The sequence below is a fragment of the Cornus florida genome, unplaced genomic scaffold (genome assembly GCF_030987335.1).
Source record: "Cornus florida cultivar Cherokee Brave unplaced genomic scaffold, ASM3098733v1 CherokeeBrave_3.0.0_Hap2_Chr02, whole genome shotgun sequence".
In the NCBI taxonomy this organism is placed as follows: domain Eukaryota; kingdom Viridiplantae; phylum Streptophyta; class Magnoliopsida; order Cornales; family Cornaceae; genus Cornus; species Cornus florida.
The window spans coordinates 49,551,861-49,575,409 of record NW_026775572.1 but is presented as its reverse complement, the minus strand read 5'-3'; the positions used below and the strand labels follow the sequence as shown (position 1 = coordinate 49,575,409).

At 37.9% G+C, this 23,549-nt stretch overlaps 1 pseudogene; it reads right to left on the bottom strand.

Moving 5' to 3' along the window:
* Positions 1-11,564: 11,564 nt before the first annotated feature.
* LOC132297958 (small nucleolar RNA R71) lies at positions 11,565-11,663 on the bottom strand (annotated as a pseudogene).
* Positions 11,664-23,549: the final 11,886 nt, after the last annotated feature.

Below are 23,549 nucleotides of genomic sequence, written 5' to 3'. Positions count from 1 at the left end.
TCATATTCTCAAGGAAATTCTAGGAGTCCCACTTTTAAAGAAAAAGTTTTAACCATTTTAGGCACTCTAGAGGCGAACACTCAATTGCTTCATTCTCACTCTCGATCCATTGCTAAGCTAGAAACCCAAGTAGGGTAAATAGCTAGTACTTTAAATGCTAGAGAGAAAGGGAAAATGTCTTTGAATGCCCCACCAAAGCAATAATGTGTTGTGGAGACTCATTCCTTATCGGAAGGTCCAACAATTGAGCATGTCAATGCAATGACAACCTTAAGGAGTGGGAAGATTGTGGACAAAGAAATAGGTGTGTCCAATGAAGAGAGTGAACCGATGCAACCAAAAGTTGACACCCATCCCGTTTCACATTTTATTCCTCCTTCATTGCATGTGCATGATCATTATGTTGAGAAACCATTGAAAAATGATTTGAAAGATGAATCAAAGCATGATTTAAAAAAGGATTTGAAAAATTCTTGTGTTGATGATGTTTCAAAGAAAGCTTTTGAGCCAAGAGCTCGATTTCTGGATGCCTTGAAAGAATCCATTTATCTTGATAAAAAAAAGACCAAGACCAATGAAATCATTGAAATATTTAGGCAAGTGAAAATTAATCTTCCACTTTTGGATGCAATTAAGCAAATTCCAGCTTACGCCAAGTTCTTAAAAGATCTTTGCACTCAAAAGAGGAAGAACAAAAGCCAAGCACCAAGAAAAGTGGTCTTGACCGAGCAAGTGAGATCTATTTTACAACATAACACTCTCCCAAAGTTCAAAGACCCCGATTCACCTACTACTTCTTGTATCATTGGTGACCATGTCATCAATCGGGCTCTCTTAGACTTAGGAACAAGTTTTAACCTTCTTCCATACTCAGTATATGTCAAATTAGGCTTAGGAGACTTGAAACCGATGTCGGTAGTTTTGCAACTTGCCGACCGATCCATCAAAAAGCCCCGGGGTATCATTGAGGATGTTTTGATTAAAATTGATAAGTTCTTCTTCCCGGTCAATTTCGTTGTCATTGACACAGAACCGGTTCCGAATCCCAAAAGCCAAATTCCTGTTATCCTTGGCCGTCCTTTCTTGGCAACTTCAAATGCCAACATCAATTATAGGATGGGGATAATAAAAATCTCATTTGGCCATATGAAAGTGAAGTTGAACATTTTTAACTCAACCCCGAATTCAATGGACCAACATAAAGAAGTGTGTGTTGTAGAGGAATGTGTAAACCATGAATTTAATGAAGTTAAGTCTTTACTTGATGTTGAACATTTTCATGGTTTGTCTACCAACTTAAAAGCAAGGAAAGTTGCGTTAAAGTCAAGTGTTCCAAGGGTATGGAAACCTAAGAGTTGTTTTGACCAAAGACCGTCAATGTCATTTAAATCAAATCCAATGAGTTCCTTAGGGAGCAATTTGTTGGATGGGGTTCAAAAATCCATTTACCCCGTTAAGGAGGGGTTGCATAACAAGATATTTGATCTAGGCTAAAAGAGCCCAATGTCTTGCTAGAGACATTAAAGACTAATAAATGCTTCATAGGATTTACAACCCTCTTCCTCCCTTATTTCTATTTTACCTTTCATTTCTTGCGTCGTCTATATATGTTTTGGGGTTTATACACCTTGATAGGAACTATGATTGAGAATGCATGCACTTTCATTCTGGAAATAGGTATTTTGTTCCTATTTGATTGATCTCGAAAGAGGTTCGATCGATCAAACATTCCTTCCTACATCCAATCATTTCTCTGTTTCATCGATCGAAATTTTCCTACATAAATCAGCCTTCTGTGTATCGATCGAAAATTTCTTTGGATCGATCTGAAAGTTCCTAAATCGATCCAACTTTTTCTTGGATCGATCTTCCCTCCACACTTAAAAAAAAAATTTGAGATTCATGTAAAAGGCCTCTCGGTGCATCATTCGAACTTATCTGTAGGTTTTTACCTATTCGATCGATTAAAGTATCTTTCAGATCGATCTTGCATTGATCGATCTATACCCCCTTTGTTGACTTTGTTTTGACTACTCTTTTGAATTTTGAACTTTAATTTACTAAAAATCCAAAAATATTTTAAATTTTTAGTTTATTTCATTTTATTCTCAAAAATTTCAAAAATATTTTTTTTTAATTTGAGGAAATTTTTCAAAAATCTAAAAACATTTTCATTTTATCTTAATTTTCATATATATTTTTTTTTATCTTAAAAATATTTTCAAAAATTCCAAAAGATTTTTATTAATTTTATTATCCAAAAATAAAAATAAATATAAATATATTTTCTTTTTAATTCCATTTTATCTAAAATTTTCTAAAAATCCATAAAATATTTTTAGTTTTTCAAAAATTTATCTAAAATGTTCAAAAATACTTTATCATTTTGAAGCATAGATCGAACTGTGATCTTTCAAGATCGATTTATGTTCTATCTATCTGAGATTTTTCTAGATCTATCGAACTTATTGGGACCAGTTTTTAAAATAAAACCCTAGGGTCATTTTGATCGATTTGTAAATCGATCTCAGACCCTCATCTCTCTCGCCACTACAAACCCTTTCTTCCCAACCTCTGGCGTGCCTCCAGCAAGCTTCCAAGGCTTCGAATCTTCCATCTTCACTTTAGATCTACTCATCCCTCTCGACCTCCACTTCTCTCGTTCGTATTTGGTAAGTTTGAGTTTTAGTTTCCATTTTCAAGCTTCAATCCGTATGATTTTGATGATTCCATGATAGATCTGAGGTTGTTGTATTGATTTGTTTCCATCTTTGATACTTTGAACACATGTGTATATATATGTATATATTTATGTATATATTTGTGTATATATTTGCTTCCAAATTGATTTGGAGGGTCACGCGCCCAAACAAGTGTCCATTTGTGTGTTGTTAACGAATTGTGGGAGCCACAAGCTTGCTCGGGTGCCGCCGTGCCATCCACGTCACAGATCTGTGACTATTTGTATTCTTAGCAGAGTTCAATCGATCTCTATTTTTCTCAGATTGATTTGGTAAAGATCGATCTCACTTAAGTCCAAATCGATCCAACTTGGATCGATCTCATATTTTCCTGATCAATCAAACCTCACAGATTTGCCTATACACTTCACACACCATCTTTTGTGTTCCATGCTATCTTATATATGCCCAATGTCTGTGTTTTTCACATTGGATACATTCTATACTTATCCTGTTTAGCATATTTCACTTGGTCACTGTTTATTCGGCTACGTCATCACTTGCATAGATTCATGATTATTATTCTCAGTTGTCTATCTTATTTGACATACATGTTTTTATATACTGTGCTTCAATTCTTTATGCCGGTACTAACTTATATTAAAAGTGTTTTTCTTTCTATTTTGCAGGCCATGGCTAGGGTAAACTCTGTTGCCCGTAGGTATTATCCACGCCTAGTGAGGCAGCGAGTAGAAGAGCAGACAGGACCATCTCATGTTCAGGACCCCATTCCAGAGCCAGCTCCAGAGCAGGTTAATGAGGCTGAGTAGGCTGAGCAGTTAGAGGCAAATCAAGCTTAGTCCCCATCAGTCGAATCTAGACTACAGTCTTCAGCTTCTGCATCATCTTCTTCAGCTAAGACTGCGCATATACCTTCTCCCTCACCACCACCGGCACAACCAGGCCAGGTCATAACAGACTTATTAGGAGATACTCACGCCTTGAGGTGACGCATGAGTCAGTATTTGATATTATTTTCTTCTCCCAGTATCTCCTAACCCAGTTAGCTTACGATGATATTGATCGGAGGGGCATTTTAGCTATTTTGGCCCCAGTCACCTATCCAGTTTACCCACAGCTTGTTTAGTTGTTCTACTAGAACCTCTGGCCTGCCCTAAGTAACCTGTCAAAGCTGCACACTACTATTGAAGTCCACCCCATCCGGATCACAGTTGATATTCTTGCCAGATCTTCTCGATGCCCGCATGTCTGCCCTCTTGATGTTCATTATCCTATCTTAGAGTGGAGGCCTTCTTATGTAGACATAGCCGTGGCACTGACTGGCCATGATACAGATGGCGAGACTTTCGCCACCCGGACTTATCGACCCGATGACCTTTGGTTCTACGATTCGGTACTATTCCGAAACGTGTTTATGGCGGGCCATAAGATCCAAAGGCGTTTAGACTTTCTGGTTGCTTTATATTCATTCTACATAGGCCACTAGGTATCTATGCCGGCACTCTACTAGAGCGTCATGATGAGATTGTATTCGACTTATATTAGCAAGGCCAAGCCCAGGCGAGCCACTTTCCTCCCATTTGGCAATCTTATCACTCAGATCCTCCAAGATCAGCGCTATCCTTTCCATCCAGATAAGCGTCCAAAGACAGGAGCTTGCCATTATGGCAAGAAAAAGTGGAATAAGAGCTACAATGCTCTTATCAAGAGTTTGGTGGAGGACACTGTTCCAGTAGCTGAGGAGCTTGAGGAGGAGGAGATGGCGGCAGCAGCCGTAGTAGCAGTAGACGATCCAGCAGTCGCACCGGCGGCTGCCGTACATATGGAGATCAATCTGGAGCAAGAACCTCTAGCAGAGGAGTTACCACATCACTCTCCAGCGGGGTCACCATGATATTTCTAGGAGCAGGCTCAGGATGTACCACAGTTTTATAATCCAGTTGTGACGACCCTGGTTTTTAGGCCAGCGCGTCCTGTGATGAACCGAAGATTGACTCGATAACGGATATGAATGCGGAAGCAAAAACAGAAAACAAGACTCTAAGAAGTCAAAGTGACCTTCCATGAGGTCGTGTAACTCAATGAGAACTGATGCGGAAGCAAAAGGTCAAAAATATGACAAATAAGCGCCCAGGGGCAAAATAGTCATTTTTAAAAGTATGGATTCCGGTGCCACCGAGCATACCACTGGAAAGACAACGAAAAACTAACCGAGATGGACTCAAGAATCACATGATTCGGAGTCCGGAAGAAAGAGAAACGGCACGACAAAGAAAAACGAGCACTTAAGGCTAAAAGGGTAAACTAGTAATTATCCAGGAAGATCTAGGTAAAACCGAGCACACCGTTGGAAAGACAACGAAAAATTAGTCAAGTTTAAAAAAAAAATTCACTTGATTTTGAGTCCAAACGAGGGAGAACGAGTGAAAACAAAGATCGACGTCACGACGTCGAGACAAGCACCCCACGAGCACCCTGACAAGCACCATGACATGCACCATGACTTGCTAGGAAGGAAAACAACTCAGCTAGAACTGAGAGCAGAAACGAGGTCCGAAACGACTTTTTATGGAAAAACACGAAGAAGAAACCCCCCCTAAAATCAAGTTTTCTACCTGACCTCACGTATGGAATTGAAAAAAACTCACTGTGAAATCCCCAAAATGTCCCTAGATCAGAACTAGACAAGAGGACAAAAAGCTGCTACAGGATCTGTCTACATCTGAGATCAAAAACGGGCAAGAACATGAATTTTTCTGGAAAAACACAAACAAGAAACCCCCCTCAAAATTGAGTTTTCTACGTGACTCATAAAGAATTCAAAAAAAAAATGCAATGTAGAATGCCCGAAATGCCCCTCCATGAAATCTGGTCATGGAGGTCTAAAAAGTTGCTAAATAAAAAAAAAAATAGAAAGCTAAACTTTGCGATGAATTTCCGATACCAAGACGATGTTTTCTGGAAAAACACAAAAAAGAAACCCCCCCTAAAATCATGTTTTCTAAGTGACCATGTGAAGACCGGAATTTATTTCCAGAAGGAAAACCCCAGAATGCCCTAAAATCAGATTATGCAAGAAAATTGAAAAATGATTTCCATAAGAGGCTCAAATCACAAAGGAAATGGTTTTACCCGGAAATGACTATGCATGCAAACGTAACTTACCTATTTGGACGTGCTACAATGGTCCATGGCTTAAAAATACTACCGATACAAAATTTGACCCCCAACGGCCAAAAAGACAAAAATGGACTTGAAATGGGAAAAATGAAAACCAAAATTAGGAGATGGTTTCAAATGACCATTTGGCCCTTGGCCACACTTCATACAAGATAAATGAGACATAGTGGAGGTGCCGGAACACACTTTACACCACCCGATTTGAAAATGAACCCTTAAAAGCTTGGTTTCTACTATTTTAGCCCAAAAGTGCAATATGTGAACTATGATGCAAAAATGAAAACTAAAAGGTGTTTGGCCCTTGGCCACACCTCACATATGGCAAATGAATGCTAAAGGATGAATTACATACATAATGCACACACAGATGCGAAAATGACATATTGAAACCAAGTTTTCATGCTTTTCTCATTAAAGGCAAAATTCTACATTTTTCAATATACATGGATTACAAATGAAGTTTGGCCCTTGACAACATATTATACACATAGAATGAATATCAAAAAGTGTGCTTAAGCACATAATACAAGTTTTATCAAAATAAACAAAAGTAAACATGATATGCTAACATGTGTATATTCATTGTCATCAAAATACTTCAAGACTTCTAGCATGTCTAAAAAGTTGTGTGTCCCACAACAAAGCTTCTTTACCTGTAAAACACCCAGTAACTTTGGGGTGAATAAACAAGACTAACAAGTTTATTCGTAGGGGATGAGCATGCACGACTTGATTTTTTTAAGATTTTCAGACAACATGAATCATTTCAAGAAGGGATCATGTCACCTAACGTCTATGTCAAGATTAGACTCAGGGATCATCCTAAGCTATCTTAGATCATTTCTAGCATAAATCACATCATTTATGCAATTTAAACAATATGAAAGCACGTTATTCAAAGCAACAAGATAAAGGTTCTTAAAGGTATCAACTTGCAATCTAGAATACAGAAACAACTAAGGTGATCATGCCACCTAACGTCTATGTTCTAAATAAGTCTAAAGAATCATCCTATGCCATGTTGAACAATCAAAACGCAAATTACAATTTCAATGCAATCTAACCATATAAAAGTATGTTATACAAAGCAACAAAATATAGATTCTGAAAGCAATCAGTTTGAAATCTAAAGCACGAAAACAACAGAAGTAGGTCATGCCACCTAACGTCTATGTTCCAATTGAATCTATAGGATCACTCCTAAACTACATTAGAAAATCAAAACACAAATTATAATTTCAATGCCATCTAACCAACATTAGAACTTCTAATACAATACGTAAAGCATGATTTCTCTAAGTTAACATCTTACAACTTAAAATGGGAAATCAACAAGAAACAACAAGTCACAACATCATCTAGTTATCAACTTGAAATAAAATACAAAATCAAATAAAATGGATACTTGGACGTCATGCCGGATCAGATCGACAACATAGTTACTTTAGGGTTACTAGCCCATGGATAAACCTCCCTATGTGCGCACTAGACTATGTAGAGGGACAATCCCCCGTACTAGAACCACGTCCTAGCCGTAGCCAAACAACGACATCCCCAAGTTTCCAAAATCAACAAATTGTGCAACAACGTATATATCAGCATGTATATACAAGATAATCAACTATCTACCATGCACAACCAAATTTGGAAACCAATACAATACATGCTCTAAGTTCACAACTAAAATGATATGATGAATGTCGAATCTTCAGTGTGCGATTCGTTACACGCTATGCATGAAAAATGTTAAATGCGAAATGTGCAAATCATTACACAAGGCAACAATATATTCAATAAGGAAAACATATTCTCATGATTATAAACATAACAACTATGTTATCTAATACTCAAAACATAAATATACAACAAGTCCATGTCCAGGATTTTGATATAGAAACGACTTTCAAATACAATTAAATCCATGGCTCAGTTAGATAGAATTTAATTAAATAAAAAAATAATTAAATTCTCTAAATACTAATTCAATTCCAATTAACCTCAAATTAATACATATTAAAGAACATGGCATGGTCATCACCTATATCCATTCTAAAACTCAATTAAGTTATTGGAACAACAAAGTAGAACTCTAATTAAATCATGCTAATTTAATTACCAAGGTTCTAAAGCAACTTCAAATGGTCCACAATTAATATATACTAGTAAACAAGTCATGGCCAATACAAATATCAAGTTAAAATCTTAATTAAGCTAATGGGACCACAAAATAGAATTTAATTAATTCTTTTAATTAAAATCTCTAGATTTTTAAACTTAACCAAATGCTCTCAATTTAACATATCTTAGAGAACATGCCAAGGACTAATGTAATATCGCATTACAAGTTTATTTCATTCAATTTACGACCATGTGAATTAAACTTTCACTAAAGTTAAATATAAAATAAAAGTTGCAATTCTCATGCAATTAATCCCAATTTAATATATATGAATAACCAAACCAAAGCCTAATTTTCTAGCATGCCACAATTTAATTCCAAGTTGTATATCACTGATGAGCGCTGAAAAGTGCATATTTAAACCCCTTAAGCTTAGGCATTATAGTACCTTTATTTATCTTACTTTACAATTTTAGATTGATTTCATATTATTTCCATTTTCAGGCACTTATCCCAAAAATAAGCTAACTCAGCTAAATAAGAGCTTAATTGCAGTAATTCTGGGATTAAATAAAGAAATGAGCAAAGTGGAGAAAGAAGAAAGCAAATGAAGCCAAATGTGGGAAGCAGCAAAGTTCGATCGATCCAAGTTCAAGGTTCGATCGATCGAACAATGATCGATCTCAGCACTTCAAGATAGATCCAAGCCTAGACCCAAAAGCATAAAGTCCAAAAGTTGGATCGATCCAACACCATCCTTCGATCGATCGAATAAGTTTGTCTTTATTCAAATGATTGATCCTATCCACAGCTGTACCACCCACTAACCACTTTTGTCCTTTTCCCATAAATATCTCTCCAAAAATATCTCGGATTTTTCTTTTCCCAAAAAGCTCAACCAATTGGATCGATCCAGCCTAAGTTTGATAGATCTCAGCCAATTCGATCGATCCAAGTCTAAAGTTCGATCAATCGAACTTCTTCTAGTTCGAAAAAGTTAAATTTCCAGCTTGTACAATCCGTCCTCTATCCAATCATTAGAGAATATTCTTTGCACGACCCCAGTTCATTTTGTGTGCCACTTGACCTACCTATAAAAGGAATATGATGCACTTTTTGAGCATATAGATAATTCTAGGGTTTAGTCTCTTGGGAGCCATAGATATTATTTTCATATCATCTCTTGAAGAGGAAGCATATAGGAGGAGGCTAGAGACACCATTGGAGTTCTTCATCAACAAGGAGCAGATTTCAACCATAGAGTTAGCCCTTGAGGGTTGGAGCAACATCACCATAAATGGCTAGACATCCTATTGGGGCTAGAGTTAGCCCCAAGCATGCTTTCTATATCTTAATCTTGTGTATTATTGAGGGATTAGAGTTGTAATTGATGTTTTGACATTTTGATATATATAGATCTTGTTTATTCAATGATTTATGTGGTTTAATACTTCCAATTGATCACTTTATTCTATCCATATGTCTATGTATGCTAGAATAGATATTCATGAGCTTGTCTCTAGATTTTGTGTTATTGATGCATGTCTATGTGTATTGATGTTATAGATTTGGGGATTGTCAAAACATAGTGCTTAAGGGAATGCTCTTGTGATTCTCTTGATGGTTCATACTTATTCCTTGATGGATTGTGCCTCTCCCCTAGTTTATTTTCATGCTAGTTGTATAGATGTACTGTAGTTATAGTGTAGTGTTAAATGGGAGAGCAATCCATGCTTGTTGTTTGATGTTCCAAGCTTTTGAATGCAAGTAGCATATGTCTCTATCCTTGTGTTGTATTTGGATTGTGAGCTTAATGAAAGGATTAATGACTTGTTTTGATCTATTGTGCCTTTCACATGTTGTTTAGACAATATATGCTTTATTGCTTAGATATATTACGCATTTCATATGATGTTTAGACAATACATGCTTAACTAGTCATCCTTGCTTGTTAAATCAACCAAACACACGCACACCAATATTGTAACACAACATTTGCCCTCATTAATCACTTGTCAATGGTATAGAAATGCATTGCTTGGTGGTGATCTCAAAACCCCAAGATCTCTCTCTCTCTTACTTATTCTTAATTGCATTCTTTTGTTGTCACTTAGTTTAATTTAGTTGCTCTCTAATCAACCAACCAACCAATTGTTTGATCACTCGACCTACTAGCCCTATTAACGATTCCACGACATTGCTCGATCCTCACAAATCCCTTGGGACGATCCCTACTCGCCCTAACTATATTTATAGTGAAAGAAAGTAGTGGCTTCTATAAATGTAAAACTCTTGGCCCTCGCCTTATAATGCACACACTCTTCAAGCTTGACAGTGGTGTGGCATACACCAGTCAATTTTTGGTGCCATTGCTGGGGATTTGATTGATTAGATTTGGCAACGTCGGATTTGTGGAATTGATTAGGATTAGTACTCTTTTGATTGTGTCTTTACTTTACTTTTATTTTTCTTTTTAGTTACTTATTGTGTTGTTCTTATTTGACAAGGTGCATTGTTAGAGAGGAAGCAAGCAAAGGAGCCATCAGGCATTCAAGGAAGCAAAGAAAGTAAAAAGCTAAAAATTCTAAAAATTTGCTAAGCTAAGCTTTAAATTTTGAGTTAAAGTGTTAAAGGATCTTTGTGAGACTTTCTTTACTCAATCACTTAGTTAAATCGTCGGCCCGCATGAAGGCTTATTTTTAATTGTCTTGGATCATTGTTGTTAAAGCATGGGAGTATGAATTAAGTGTTTGTGGAAGATGTCTAATTGCATTGTTATGAAGGTATAGTGTTTGTCATTCTTTGTGTTTCTTTGTGTTTTGCATTGTGCATGTATGGACGTAATTCATTGAGACCAACTCTTATCCCTCTTAATTTGCATCTTGAATCTATCGTTAGAAATCCTAGGGGAAGAGGAAGTTCAAATAGAGCCAATCTTTCAATGGATGACCATAATGACAATCATGTTAAGGACCTTGGTCACATAGACCAACAAGGTATCCTTCATCCCAATGTGCACAATGAGAACATACAAGTACCATTAGGCATGCCTAGGCCATTCATTCACCAACCACCACCACAACAAGGCCAAGTTCTATATGGAATGCCAAAGCCAATGTATACTCCACAACCTCCAATCAATAATCAAGGAATTCAAAACCAAGGTGTTCATGTTGCACCTCAAGTAGCTAATCCACCTCTTGCTTTAAGAGACCATTATGTGCCTAATGAGTATAATGCACCTACATGCATCCAATTACCTCCATTTAGAGCACATCATTATGAAATTAAGCCACAAACCATTCAAATGCTTCCTAACTATCATGGACTTCCAAGTGAAGAACCTTACAAGCATTTGGATGAGTTTCTTGAAGTATGTTCCACCGTAAAATATATCGACATGCCAGAAGACGATTTAAGACTCAATCTTTTTCCATTCACCTTAAAAGATAAGGCAAAGTATTGGTTTAACAATCTTAAGCCTTTTTCAATCACTTCTTGGACAGAAATGCAGCAACAGTTCTTGAAGAAAAACTATCCCATTCAAAGACCAATGCCATGAGAACCTCAATTCGAGAATTGTCATATAGGGATGGAGAAACATTTCATGAGGCATGGGAACGCTTCAATGAATTACTTAGGAAGTGTCCACATCATGATATGCCCAAATGGCAATTAGTTCAATACTTCTTTGAGAGCTTATCGGACAACTATAAGGGTATAGTTGATGCTTCCATGGGTGGCTCATACATTGTTAGGCATGAGGATGACGTGTGGCATCTCTATGAGAGCATGAGTGAAAATTCTTTGCATAGAACACTATCATCCAAGAATGGTAGAAATTCACAAGGTAGGAAGAGTGTTGGCTTACATCAAGTCGACTATTCAAATGAAATAGCCGCCGAAATGAAGTCTTTATCTTAAAGGTTTGATCAATTTTTGATTAACCAAAACTCGGTAAACCAAGTATCTTCCTTCCCTAACCATTCTCATCGTGCATCAAATGAAACATGTATGACTTGTTCTAGTGGTCTTCATTCTACTTCTCATTGTCCTCACAGAGAAGGTCAAAGTGAGCCTAATGAACAAGTCAATGCGGCTTTTCTAAACCATGGGAGCAATCCTTATGGTACTCATTATAATCCAAGTTGGAGGAATCATCCGATTTTCTCTTGGAAAAACCAAGGAGAGGGCTCAAACCCTTCCCAGGGTAGTTTTCAAGGGAAGTACATTCCACCTCCACTTCAAAACCAAGGATCCCAAGGTTATAGACCTTATCAATCATAAGGGAATTAATTTGCTAATTCTCATTTTCCCAACCAATCTTATTCCCAAGGAAATACTAGAAGTCCCCGCCTTTGAAGAGAAAGTTTTGAATGATTTAAGCACTTTAGAGGCTAACACTCAATTGCTTCATTCTCACTCTTAATCTATTGCGAAGCTAGAAACCCAAGTAGCGTAAATAGCAAGCACTCTCAATGCAAGAGAGAAGGGAAAGATGCCTATAAATGCCCCACCTAAGCAACAATATGTTGTGGAAACCCATTCCTCATCAGAAGGCCACACCATTGAACATATTAATACGGTGACTACCTTGTAGAGTGGTAGGATTGTGGACAATCAAGTTGGAATGTCCAATGAAGAGAGTGAACCGGTGCAACCTTAAGTTGTTACCCGTCCCATTTCACATCCCATTCCTCCTTCATTGCATATATATAATCTTATAAATGAGAAAGTTTTGAAAGATGTGTTTGAAAAAGAAGTTTTGAAAAATGATGTTGAAAAGGTTTTGTTGAAAAATGATTTGAAAACTTCTTGTGTTGAAGAGAGTTCAAAAGAAAATTTTGAAAAAGTGTTTGAACCAAAAGTTCCATTTCCGGATGCCTTAAAAGGATCCATTTCAAAAGACAAGCAAAAGGCAAAAACCAATGAAATCATGGAAATATTTAGGCAAGTGAAAGTTAATCTTCCACTATTGGATGCAATCAAGAAAATTCCGGCTTATGCCAAATTCTAGAAAGACTTGTGCACCCAAAAGCGGAAGAACAAGAGCCAAGCACCAAGAAAAGTGGTTTTGACCGAGCAAGTAAGCTCAATTTTGCAACATAACACTCTTCCAAAGTTTAAGGACCTCGGTTCACCCACTACATCATGCATTATTGGTGATCATATCATTAATCAGGCACTTCTTGACTTAGGAGCAAGCGTTAACCTTCTTCCATACTCAGTTTATGTCAAATTGGGCCTAAGTGAATTGAAACCGACGTCGGTAGTTTTGCAACTTGCCGACTGATCCATTAAGAAACCCAGGGGTATAATTGAGGATGTTTTGATTAAGATTGACAAATTCTTTTTCCCGGTTGATTTCGTTGTCGTAGACATGGAACTGGTCCCCAATCCTAAGAGTCAAATTCCTGTTATCCTTGACCGTCCTTTCTTGGCAACCGCCAATGCCAACATCAATTGTAGGACGGGGATAATGAAGATCTCATTTGGCCACATGAAGGTGAAGTTGAATATCTTTAATCCCACACCCAATTTATTTGACAAATATAAAAGAGAAGTTAATGTTGTAGATAAATGTCATGATCTTTAATGTCAAGGAAATGAGCTTTTGTGTAAGACCAAAACTTCCAAAGGATCATCTTCAACCTTGCATTCTAAAAATCTTATTTCAAACTCTTGCTTTGAAAGGCCATGGAAGCCCAAAGGTTGTAATTGCATAGACTATGGACCAAAGATTTCTTTTGAGCTTAATCCAACAAGTTTTTCAAAGAACCATTTATTGGGTAGAGTTCAAAGCATTTATCACCCCAACAAGGAGGGGATGCATTATAAGATCTTTGATCCGGGCTAAAAGAGCCCAATGTCTTGCTAGAGACGTTAAAGACTAGCAAAAGTGTTCATAGGGTGTCAAAACCCAATTCCTCCCCCATTTCTATCTTTCATTTCATTTCTTGCGAAGTCTAGATACTTATTTTTGGTTCTCATATGCATTGAAAGGAACTTTGGTGAGGATTGTATGAGCTTTCATGTCATTATTGAGCATTTTGCATAGTTCGATCGATCTCAAACTTGAGTTCAATCGATCGAACTCCATTTTGCACCCAACACTTAGAAAAATTTTCGACCTGCAGAAACCTACATCCAAATCACCTCTCTGTCCCATCGTTCGAACTAACTCTTAGATCGATCAGGAGACCTTCGATTGATCCAACCTCCAAATTCAATCGATCTCATGATTTTACACTTAGAAAAATTTTGAGCTTGCATCAACCTGCATATTTCACCTCTCTGTCTGATCGATCGAAAAATTCCAAGATCGATTGAAAGTTCTTCGATCGATCCAACTTCTAAGTTCGATCGATCTCATGTTCCAACACTTAGCCAATTTTTTGAGCCAAAAACCTAAATATTTTTGCTCTCTGTCTGATCGATCGAACTCTTGTTTCGATCGATCTCAGTTCTTTATTTGATTATTTTGACTTTGTTTTGATTTTTCAAATTTTCAAAAATCCAAAAATATTTGCATTTGTATTTCATTTTATTTTATTTTTCAAAAAAATTTCAAAAATTTAAAAATATTTTAATTAATTTTTTATTATTAGTGTTTATTCAATTATATTTAATTAAAATTTAAAAATAAAATAAAATAAAATAAAAACCAAAAATATTTTATTTTATTTTATTTTCCAATTTTTAATTTTAATTCCAATTTTTAATTTTAATTTTGCAATTTTCAAAAATTGAAAAATACTTTGAAGAGAGTTCATCAAAGTTCGATCGATCACAGTTGAGTTCAATCGATCGAACTCTGTCGGGAATGTTTTTAAAATAGAATCGAGGGTTCTCAAGATCGATCATTTAGATCGATCTCACCCTCTCTCAAACCCTAGCTCTTCTTATCGCCGCCACTGTGCACCCATCTTCATCATCATTTTCGGTGAACCTTTGGCGAAATCAGTGAGCTTTGACCGTCTCTTTATCTTTCCAGATTTCAGATTTCATCTTTCTCTCTTCATCTCATCTCTTCCCATCCATTTGAGGTAAGATCCGAGACCTCATGCTTGATTTTCGGCTTAGATTTCATGTATCCATGCTTTAGATGTCGAATCCATGCTTATTACATGCTCAAATCCACCATTGTTGAGCTTTAAAGCATTGTATTTCCATATATATATATGTGTGTTGCTTCATGTATATATTATGCATATTTTCGGATTTTGATCTCATATTGGGAGATTGGGCCTCGTTCAGTGATGGGGATTTGTTGATTTGATGTGTTGTTGGGCCCACGAACACGTTCGTATGGGCCCCATGCTTCCAAAGTTACAAATCTGTGACCTTTGAGTTTTCAACGTCGCACAGTTCGATCGATCGAACTTGTATCTCTGATCGATCTTGGGAGATCGATTGAACTCATGTCTCTGATTGATCAAAGTTATAAGATCGATCTCACTTATTTTTGATCGATCCAACTTTTGCGATCGATCTCACTTCTTATTATGATCGATCGAACTTCACAGATCTCACACACACACTTCATTCATCATATCTTATGTTCATGCTATCATATCTATGCCCAATGCATGTGATATTCCACATTGGATGCATTTCATACTTACATTGTTTTAGCATGTTTCATATCCTGCCACTTGCATAGATTCATGTCATATATGTTTTGTCTAGTTTACTTGACATACATGTTTCTATATCGTGCTTAAAAATTTCTTATTCTGGAACTAACTCCCACTGCAAGTTTTTCTTTTTCTTTTTGCAGGCCATGGTTAAAAGGAAGAACGTTGCCAACATACAACACGAGCCTACCCGACATATTAGGCCACGAACAGAGGAGCCAACAGAGCCCTCTTATGCACAGCAAGAGCCAGCACAGGCTACCCCACCGCAATCACCATCTCATGAGCCTGAGGATGACCACATACCATCTACCTCTGCGACTCATCCTGCATTCACTCAATCACCATCTCCACCGCATACTGGAGCTGAGCATTCACATATACCTGCTCAGCCAGCTCAGCCAGCTCATCTGGGGCGTGATAGGCCCACGCCTCGATATGCGCACATGACGATCGACCATGAGTCAGAGTTCGACACGTCCTTCTTCTCTAGATCGGTGCTGACCCGATTCGCCTACCATGATATCATTCAGAGGGGCCTGGCCACTATTCTTGCCCACATCACAAAGCCGGTCTACCCGTAGCTGGTACGGTTGTTCTACCAGAACCTCCGACCATCGCCGCGTACCACAACCGAGATAGTCACTTCTGTCGATGGCCATTCGATCACCATTACAATGGACACTTTAGCCCGCTCTTGCCGTTGTCCACACAGATGTCCTCCAGAGCTTCAGGATACATATCTGAGGCTATTCAGGCCTTCCTATGCCGATATGGTAATTTTTCTCACAGGTCACCATGCCAGTGACGAGACCTTCGCCACTCGAACATTCTTTCCCGACGACCTTTGGTTTACCGATTCTATTCTGTATCGGAACATATACATGGCGGGGCACAAGATTCAGAGGAGGGGCGATTATCTGACAGCCCTCTATTTCTTCTACACCGGGCACTGGGTGTCCATTCTCGCGTTCATCTGGAGCCTGATGAGGAAGCTGTATGACGAGTACATCAGTAAGGAGACGCCCGGACGAGCTAAGTTTCTTCCTTTCAGCCACCTCATCACCCAGATTCTCATAGACCAGCGCTACCCCATCCATCCTCGGGAGCACCCCGAGAGAGGTTCCTGTCACTTCCTCAAGAAGGACTGGAACAAGAGCTACCGATACATTATTACCAAACTGTAGGACCACGCAGTAGTGGCTGCAGCAGAGTTAGAGCTAGAGTAGGCACAGGCACAGGCACTAGTAGAGGTAGCAGCAGCAGCTCCCACAGTGGACGACGCACCAGTTGATCTAGCTGTCGAGCATTTAGACATAGACTCAGAGCGCCCTGCAGATGACGCAGAGTAAGACTCTCTAGCCAGGTCGCCCATTCATGAGTAGGAGCAGACTCAAGAGCTTTCTTCTGATTCATCTATGCCTGAGGCTCCAGATATGACCCCCGGCTTTGGAGTACGTCTGTAGACGCTTGAGGATGCTGTTGTTGCCATCCGAGCTGATCTCACAGCCCACAGAGCTGATTTTGCTGCCTTCCGCATAGATGTCGTGACAATGTTCAGAGATCTATCCAGAGACATCCGCGGAGCCAGACCTGCCCGTCCTACCTCATCCTCTTGAGTTCCCAGTCCCTTCTATCTCATGATCCCTCTCTCCTTTTGATACTTTACTTTTGTCACTGTACATTATTATTTTTACAGCTGGTTTGTCGGCTTTGATATTTTTGTTGTACCTGCACTTTATCTATTTTATATATCTGTTTTTGCTTTGGATGTCATATGATTATATTCTCATATCTGTATGTTTGACTACATCAGGTGCATCACAATGATTTCAGTGAAAGAGTGCTACCTAATTTTCAGAACCACCCTTATACCTCTCTTATTTCTTTATCTGTTTTTCCCATTTACACTTGCATGTCCACTGTGCACTGATTATCCCATTTTGTTATCTGATGAGTTTATCCAAGTGCCAATTTTCAGGACCACAGTTCATCCCAAGTTTGGGGAGGCCATGCCACCCACTTCGGATAGTTCAGTCCCAATCATTCTTGCTTAGTTGCACTGGTATACTCTTTCCTTTATTCTCTTTGGACATTGAGGACATTATGCAATTTAAGTTTGGGGGGAATGGTGTTTTGCAATGTTAGTTTTAAATTCAAAATTTTGAACATGACTTGTGTATTTGAGAGATATTTCTATGATTGGTCCATATCTAGCTATGATTTTAATCTTTTGAGGACTATATTGCTTAAAATTTAAAAATTGCTTGACTTGAGAGTCCAACACTCCTTGTATGCCTTATGAATGCCAATTAAGAGTAAATTTTTCGAAAAATTGATATCTTGCTTGCACTTGTGGTCTACATCATCTTGATTTTGTGATTATTTTGAGATTCACTTTAGGATTCTCCACTAGCACAGGCGAACACTAGCATTCATTTATGGGGTACATGCTTTGTTGATTATTGAATTGGTTATATCCCATTTGAGCTAGTAGTGCATTGAAAGCTTTCATTCTTGATAAAGGTGGATAACAACCCCTTTTCACTAAGTAGCCGGGATTCTAGCCTCATCAAGCACTGAACTTCTCGCGCCGAAAGGTGGAGGCCCAAACTCTAGGTTAACAATTGAATCCCAAAAAAAAAAAAAAAAAAAAAAAAAAAAAAAAAAAAAAAAGAAGTTGCAAAAGCAATAAAAAGTGAGGACTTCTCCCAAAAGGTGAGAAGTGGGAAATGATTAGATGGAGGTTGTCTTGATTTGTAGCCTAGTTGATTTGAGCTTGTAAGTTCGTAGGGGTATTTGAATGCCTAATGCCCTAAAGTCATCTAGTTTGGGAGTCATTGACCTAACGCTCGACCTCATGAATCGCTAGAAAACTTAAAAGATCAACACATTGCACTATGCTTCCATCTTTGATCCTTTAAAAAAAAAAAAAAAATTTGAGTGAAAAGAATAAGTGCACCTAGAACAATAAAATTTAATAAAAGGTCCACTTTTTATCTTAATGATCGGTACTAGATTTGTGTGCTAGTTTGAGGGTAAGGATGTGATTAATTCTTTAGTTGGCTAAGATAGCAACACATTTGATGCCGGTCCACTCAAAAGAATTCTAAAGTTGTTTTAATTTACATGATCATTTTCTTGATGTGTGGATGACCATATTTGTTTGCTTGATGTTGAGACTTTGGGAGATTGCTTAGAAATGTTTGAAAAATTACATACTTGAGGTAGTTTTCTCCCAATGCTTGTTTGCAATATTGGTGCCTCTTTTAAAAGAATAAGCTTAATGTTTATGGGTACCATTTCTGGAAACCCTCACGAGACTTCACTCGTCCACTAGGGGTAACCTAGAGGTTTAAAAGGCTTGTTGCATATGCTAAGTGCAATCGTGTTCCCTACGAAAATGGCGTTATCCATTTATTGTTTTCTAGTTCATAGTTGTATAGTTGTTCATTACATTCCTTTACTTTCTAGTTCATTACTAGGGACTAGCAATATTTAAGTTTAGGGGTGTGATGAGTGTTGAAAAGTGCGTATTTAAACCCCTTAAGCTTAGGCATTCTAGTACCTTTATCTATCTTACTTTACCATTTTAGATTAATTTCATATTATTTCCATTTTCAGGCACTTATCCCGAAAATAAGCTAACTCAGCCAAATAAGAGCTTAATTGAAGCAATTCTGGGATTAAACAAAGAAAGGAGCAAAGTGGAGAAAGAAGAAGGCAAATGAAGCCAAAGGTGGGAAGCAGCAAAGTTCGATCGATCCAGGTTCAAGGTTCGATCGATCCAAGTTCAAGGTTCAATCGATCGAATAATGATCGATCTCAGCACTTCAAGATACATCCAAGCCTAGACCCAAAAGCATAAAGTCCAAAAGTTCGATCGATCCAACACCATCCTTTGATCGATCGAACACTTTTGTCCTTATTCAAATGATTGATCCCATCCACAGCTGTACCACCCACTAACCACTTTTGTCCTTTTCCCATAAATATCTTTCCAAAAATATCTCGGATTTGTCTTTTCCCAAAAAGCTCAACCAGTTAGATCGATCCAGCCTAAGTTCGATAGATCTCAGCTAGTTCGATCGATCCAAGTCTAAGGTTCAATCGATCGAACTTCCTCCAGTGCGAAAAAGTTAAATTTCCAGCTTGTGCAATCCGTCCTCTATCCAATCATTAAAGAATATTCTTTGCACGACCCTAGCTCATTTTGTGTGCCACTTGACCTACCTATAAAAGGAATATAATGTACTTTTTGAGCATATGGACTATTCTAGGGTTTAATCTCTTGGGAGCCATAGATATTATTTTCATATCATCTCTTGGAGAGGAAGCATAGAGGAGGAGGCTTGAGACACCATTGGAGTTCTTCATCAACAAGGAGCAGATTTTGACCATGGAGTTAGCTCTTGAGGGTTGGAGCAACATCACCATGAGTGGCTAGACATCCTCTTGGGCCTAGAGTTAGCCCCAAGCATGCTTTCTATATCTTAATCTTGTGTATTGTTGAGGGATTAGAGTTGTAATTGATGTTTTGACACTTTGATAGATATAGATCTTGTTTATTCAATGATTTATGTGGTTTAATGCTTCCAATTAATCATTTCATTCTATCCATATGTCTATGTATATTAGAATAGATGTTCATGAGCTTGTCTCTAAATTTTATGTTATTAATGGATGTTTATGTGTATTGATGCTGTAGATTTGGAGATTGTCAAAACATGGTGCTTAAAGGAATGCTCTTGTGATTCTCTTGATGGTTCATACTTATTCCTTGATGGATTGTGCCTCTCCCCTAGTTTATTTTCATGCTAGTTGTGTAGATGTAGTGTAGTTGTAGTGTAGTGTTAAATGGGAGAGCAATCCATGCTTGTTGTTTGATGTTCCAAGCTTTTGAATGCAAGTAGCATATGTCTCTATCCTTGTGTTGTATTTGGATTGTGAGCTTAATGAAAGGATTAATGACTTGTTTTGATCTATTGTGCTTTTCACATGTTGTTTAGACAATATATGCTTCATTGCTTAGATATATTGTGCCTTTCACATGATGTTTAGACAATACATGCTTAACTAGTCATCATTGCTTGCTGAATCAACCAAACACACACACACCAATATTGCAACACAACATTTGCCCTCATTAGTCACTTGTCAATGGTATAGAAATGCATTACTTGGTGGTGATCTCTAAACCCCAAGATCTCTCTCTCTTACTTACTCTTAATTGCATTTTTTTTGCTATCACTTAGTTTAATTTAGTTGCTCTCTAATTAACCAACCAACCAATTGTTTAATCGCTCGACCTACTAGCCCTAATAACGATTCCACAACATTGCTCGATCCTCACAAATCCCTTAGGACGATCCCTACTCGCCCTAGCTATATTTATAGTGAAAGGAAGTAGTGGCTTCTATAAATGTAAAACTCTTGGCCCTCGCCTTATAATGCACACACTCTTCAAGCATGACGGTGGTGCGGCATACACCGGTCAATCACCATGAGGATTAAATCTTAAACTAGGAAATTAATTAAATGAAAGGTTTCAAAACCTCACCGAATATTCTAAATCAAATATATGTGAAGCTATATGGCATGTAGATCAAGAATATCAAGTCGGAATTTAAATTGAGTGAATAGTGCACTCGGGGCAAATTAATTAATCAAATTAATTAATAATTACTAATTTTCAAAGCACCTCCACTTACTTTCAAATTCAACTATGTTGAAGAGCATGCTAAGGCCAAATATAATATGCTATTACACATTAATTTCAAGCTAGTTAAGACCACATGAATTAATATTTTATTCAAGATAAATATTAAATAAAATCTTCATTTCTTATCCAAATGCTCCAATTTTAATATATGTTAATCAACATATCAAGGTGTAATATAATGTCAAGCCACAAGTTTAAAACATGCTATAACTCACCGGGAAAATTAAATTTCATACTAGAAAATAAATATTCAAAAATTCTAGATTTCATATCCAAGCATGCAATTGAGTTGAATAAGCATCACAAGCATGTGATAGAGCAAGAAATTAAATTATAACACCCCCTACCTCAATTTGAGATGAAAACCTCAAAGATCCACCGAAAAAAAAGTGTTCCGAATCCGCCGAAACTCCTAGGTTTTGTCGGGTACAACCCGATCTACATGAATCCCCAAGAAGCCCCATGAAAATCCAAACTTGGCCTCAAACCCAAACTCAAAATTTGGTCAGAAATGGGTTCTAATAAGGGGTAATGGTGGAGCATAACGAGGGGAACAACAAATGCTAAGGCCGAAGGATTTCTACTTAGGAAAACAAGTGGAGGAGAATAAGAAAGAGTGGCAGCCAAGGAGCTCCCATGGCTACCGGCCAAGAGGTGGAAAAGATGAGTGAAAATCTGATTTTTCACTCTAAGTCATCCTATTTATAGTAAGTCTCAAAAAGAGCCTCGAAAGGGCCCCGCCGGGTCCGGAAAACTGGAATTTGAGCAAACGCGCTCAAACGGCAAAACTCTGTGAATGAAAAAGATTCAAAATGAGAAAATATGAACAACGGAAGAAACGGCATCAAAAACTGAGTCCCGAATAGAAAATTATGCCCCGAACAAGTTCGGCGGCAACCGAGTCCAGAAACTCTGAAACTGGAGAAAAACGACCAGAAGGAAATTTTATGAATTTACGAGTCAACGAAAAGTGAAAATGAATGCCGTACGAGATCCAGGCTCCAGATGAGGTATTTTGCAATAACTTTCGTTAATTACGCAATGGCCCCTACAAAAAGGGTTAACGTAAAACTACCCTAGAATGAAAATATCTTCCAAAAGATATTTAAAAAAAACACCCCAAGAAAAGAAAAACATTCTGAAGAATTGTGCATCCATGCCCCTATGGACACCAGGAGCAACCAGAGTACTTTCTTGCAAAAGTAAAGATACGTATTTCGAGGAAACCACTCAAGATGAAGGCACGTTAAGTCAAAAACCAACTCCGAGCATGAAAAGTGAGGTTGTGTCAAAAACTGGCAAACGGGGAAAAGACAGAATAGGGAAAAGGACAAAAGTGAATAGTATCCCGAAAAGTGAAAATGCGAAAATGAGTCGGTCCTCAAAGAAAGTTGTCAATCCACACGAAAGAGTCTCAGAAGCCAATTCTGAGCACTCGAGATGACACTAAAAACGAGAAACAAATCTCAGAAAGGAGAATTAAACGAAAAAAATTTATCCGTAAAATTTCAGGAAAAAAGAAAAGGAGTCAAATAACCAGGTCATTACAACCTACCTTCCTTAAAGAAATTTCGTCCCCGAAATTAGGAACATACCAGAGAGAACAGAATAATGACTGAACAAAAAGTTAAATCAAAGGACAGCTCACAACGCACTGAAGGACAAATCCTGAAGTCTAAAGATCAACTGAAGGAACGCGAAACCAAGAACTGAGGCAACACCTCATACGAATCGGCACGTTAACTCAACGTCAACCACCGAGAGAATCCCAAGACAATGAAACGTCAAACGCAGTGAAAGAAAAGAGTGACAAGGCAGTACGAACAACAACCAGAACCCGCCCACACTTACTCGTCAGTAAGGTAGCATGACAGTATAAGGCACTAGTTTATAACGTGCCCCAAAAGGGAACTTTTCAATACAAATGACATCAATGTCAGAAACAATCATTACCAAAAGCTCTGCAGGAACTAGGCATCTGCGAGAGTTGGGGTAGCTAATCCCAAAACTCTAACAACAATGACACTGGCACCATATGCTTAAGGCCTTAGATCTAGAAGCCACAAGGGAAAAGGAAATGAATCGCAGTCCTCTACGCTCACATGAGCCTTACTCGCATCGATTGACCGAACAGACAAGAAGGTTCCCGACATGGGTCCTTACAGAATGAATTTCTCCTATCCAAAGAG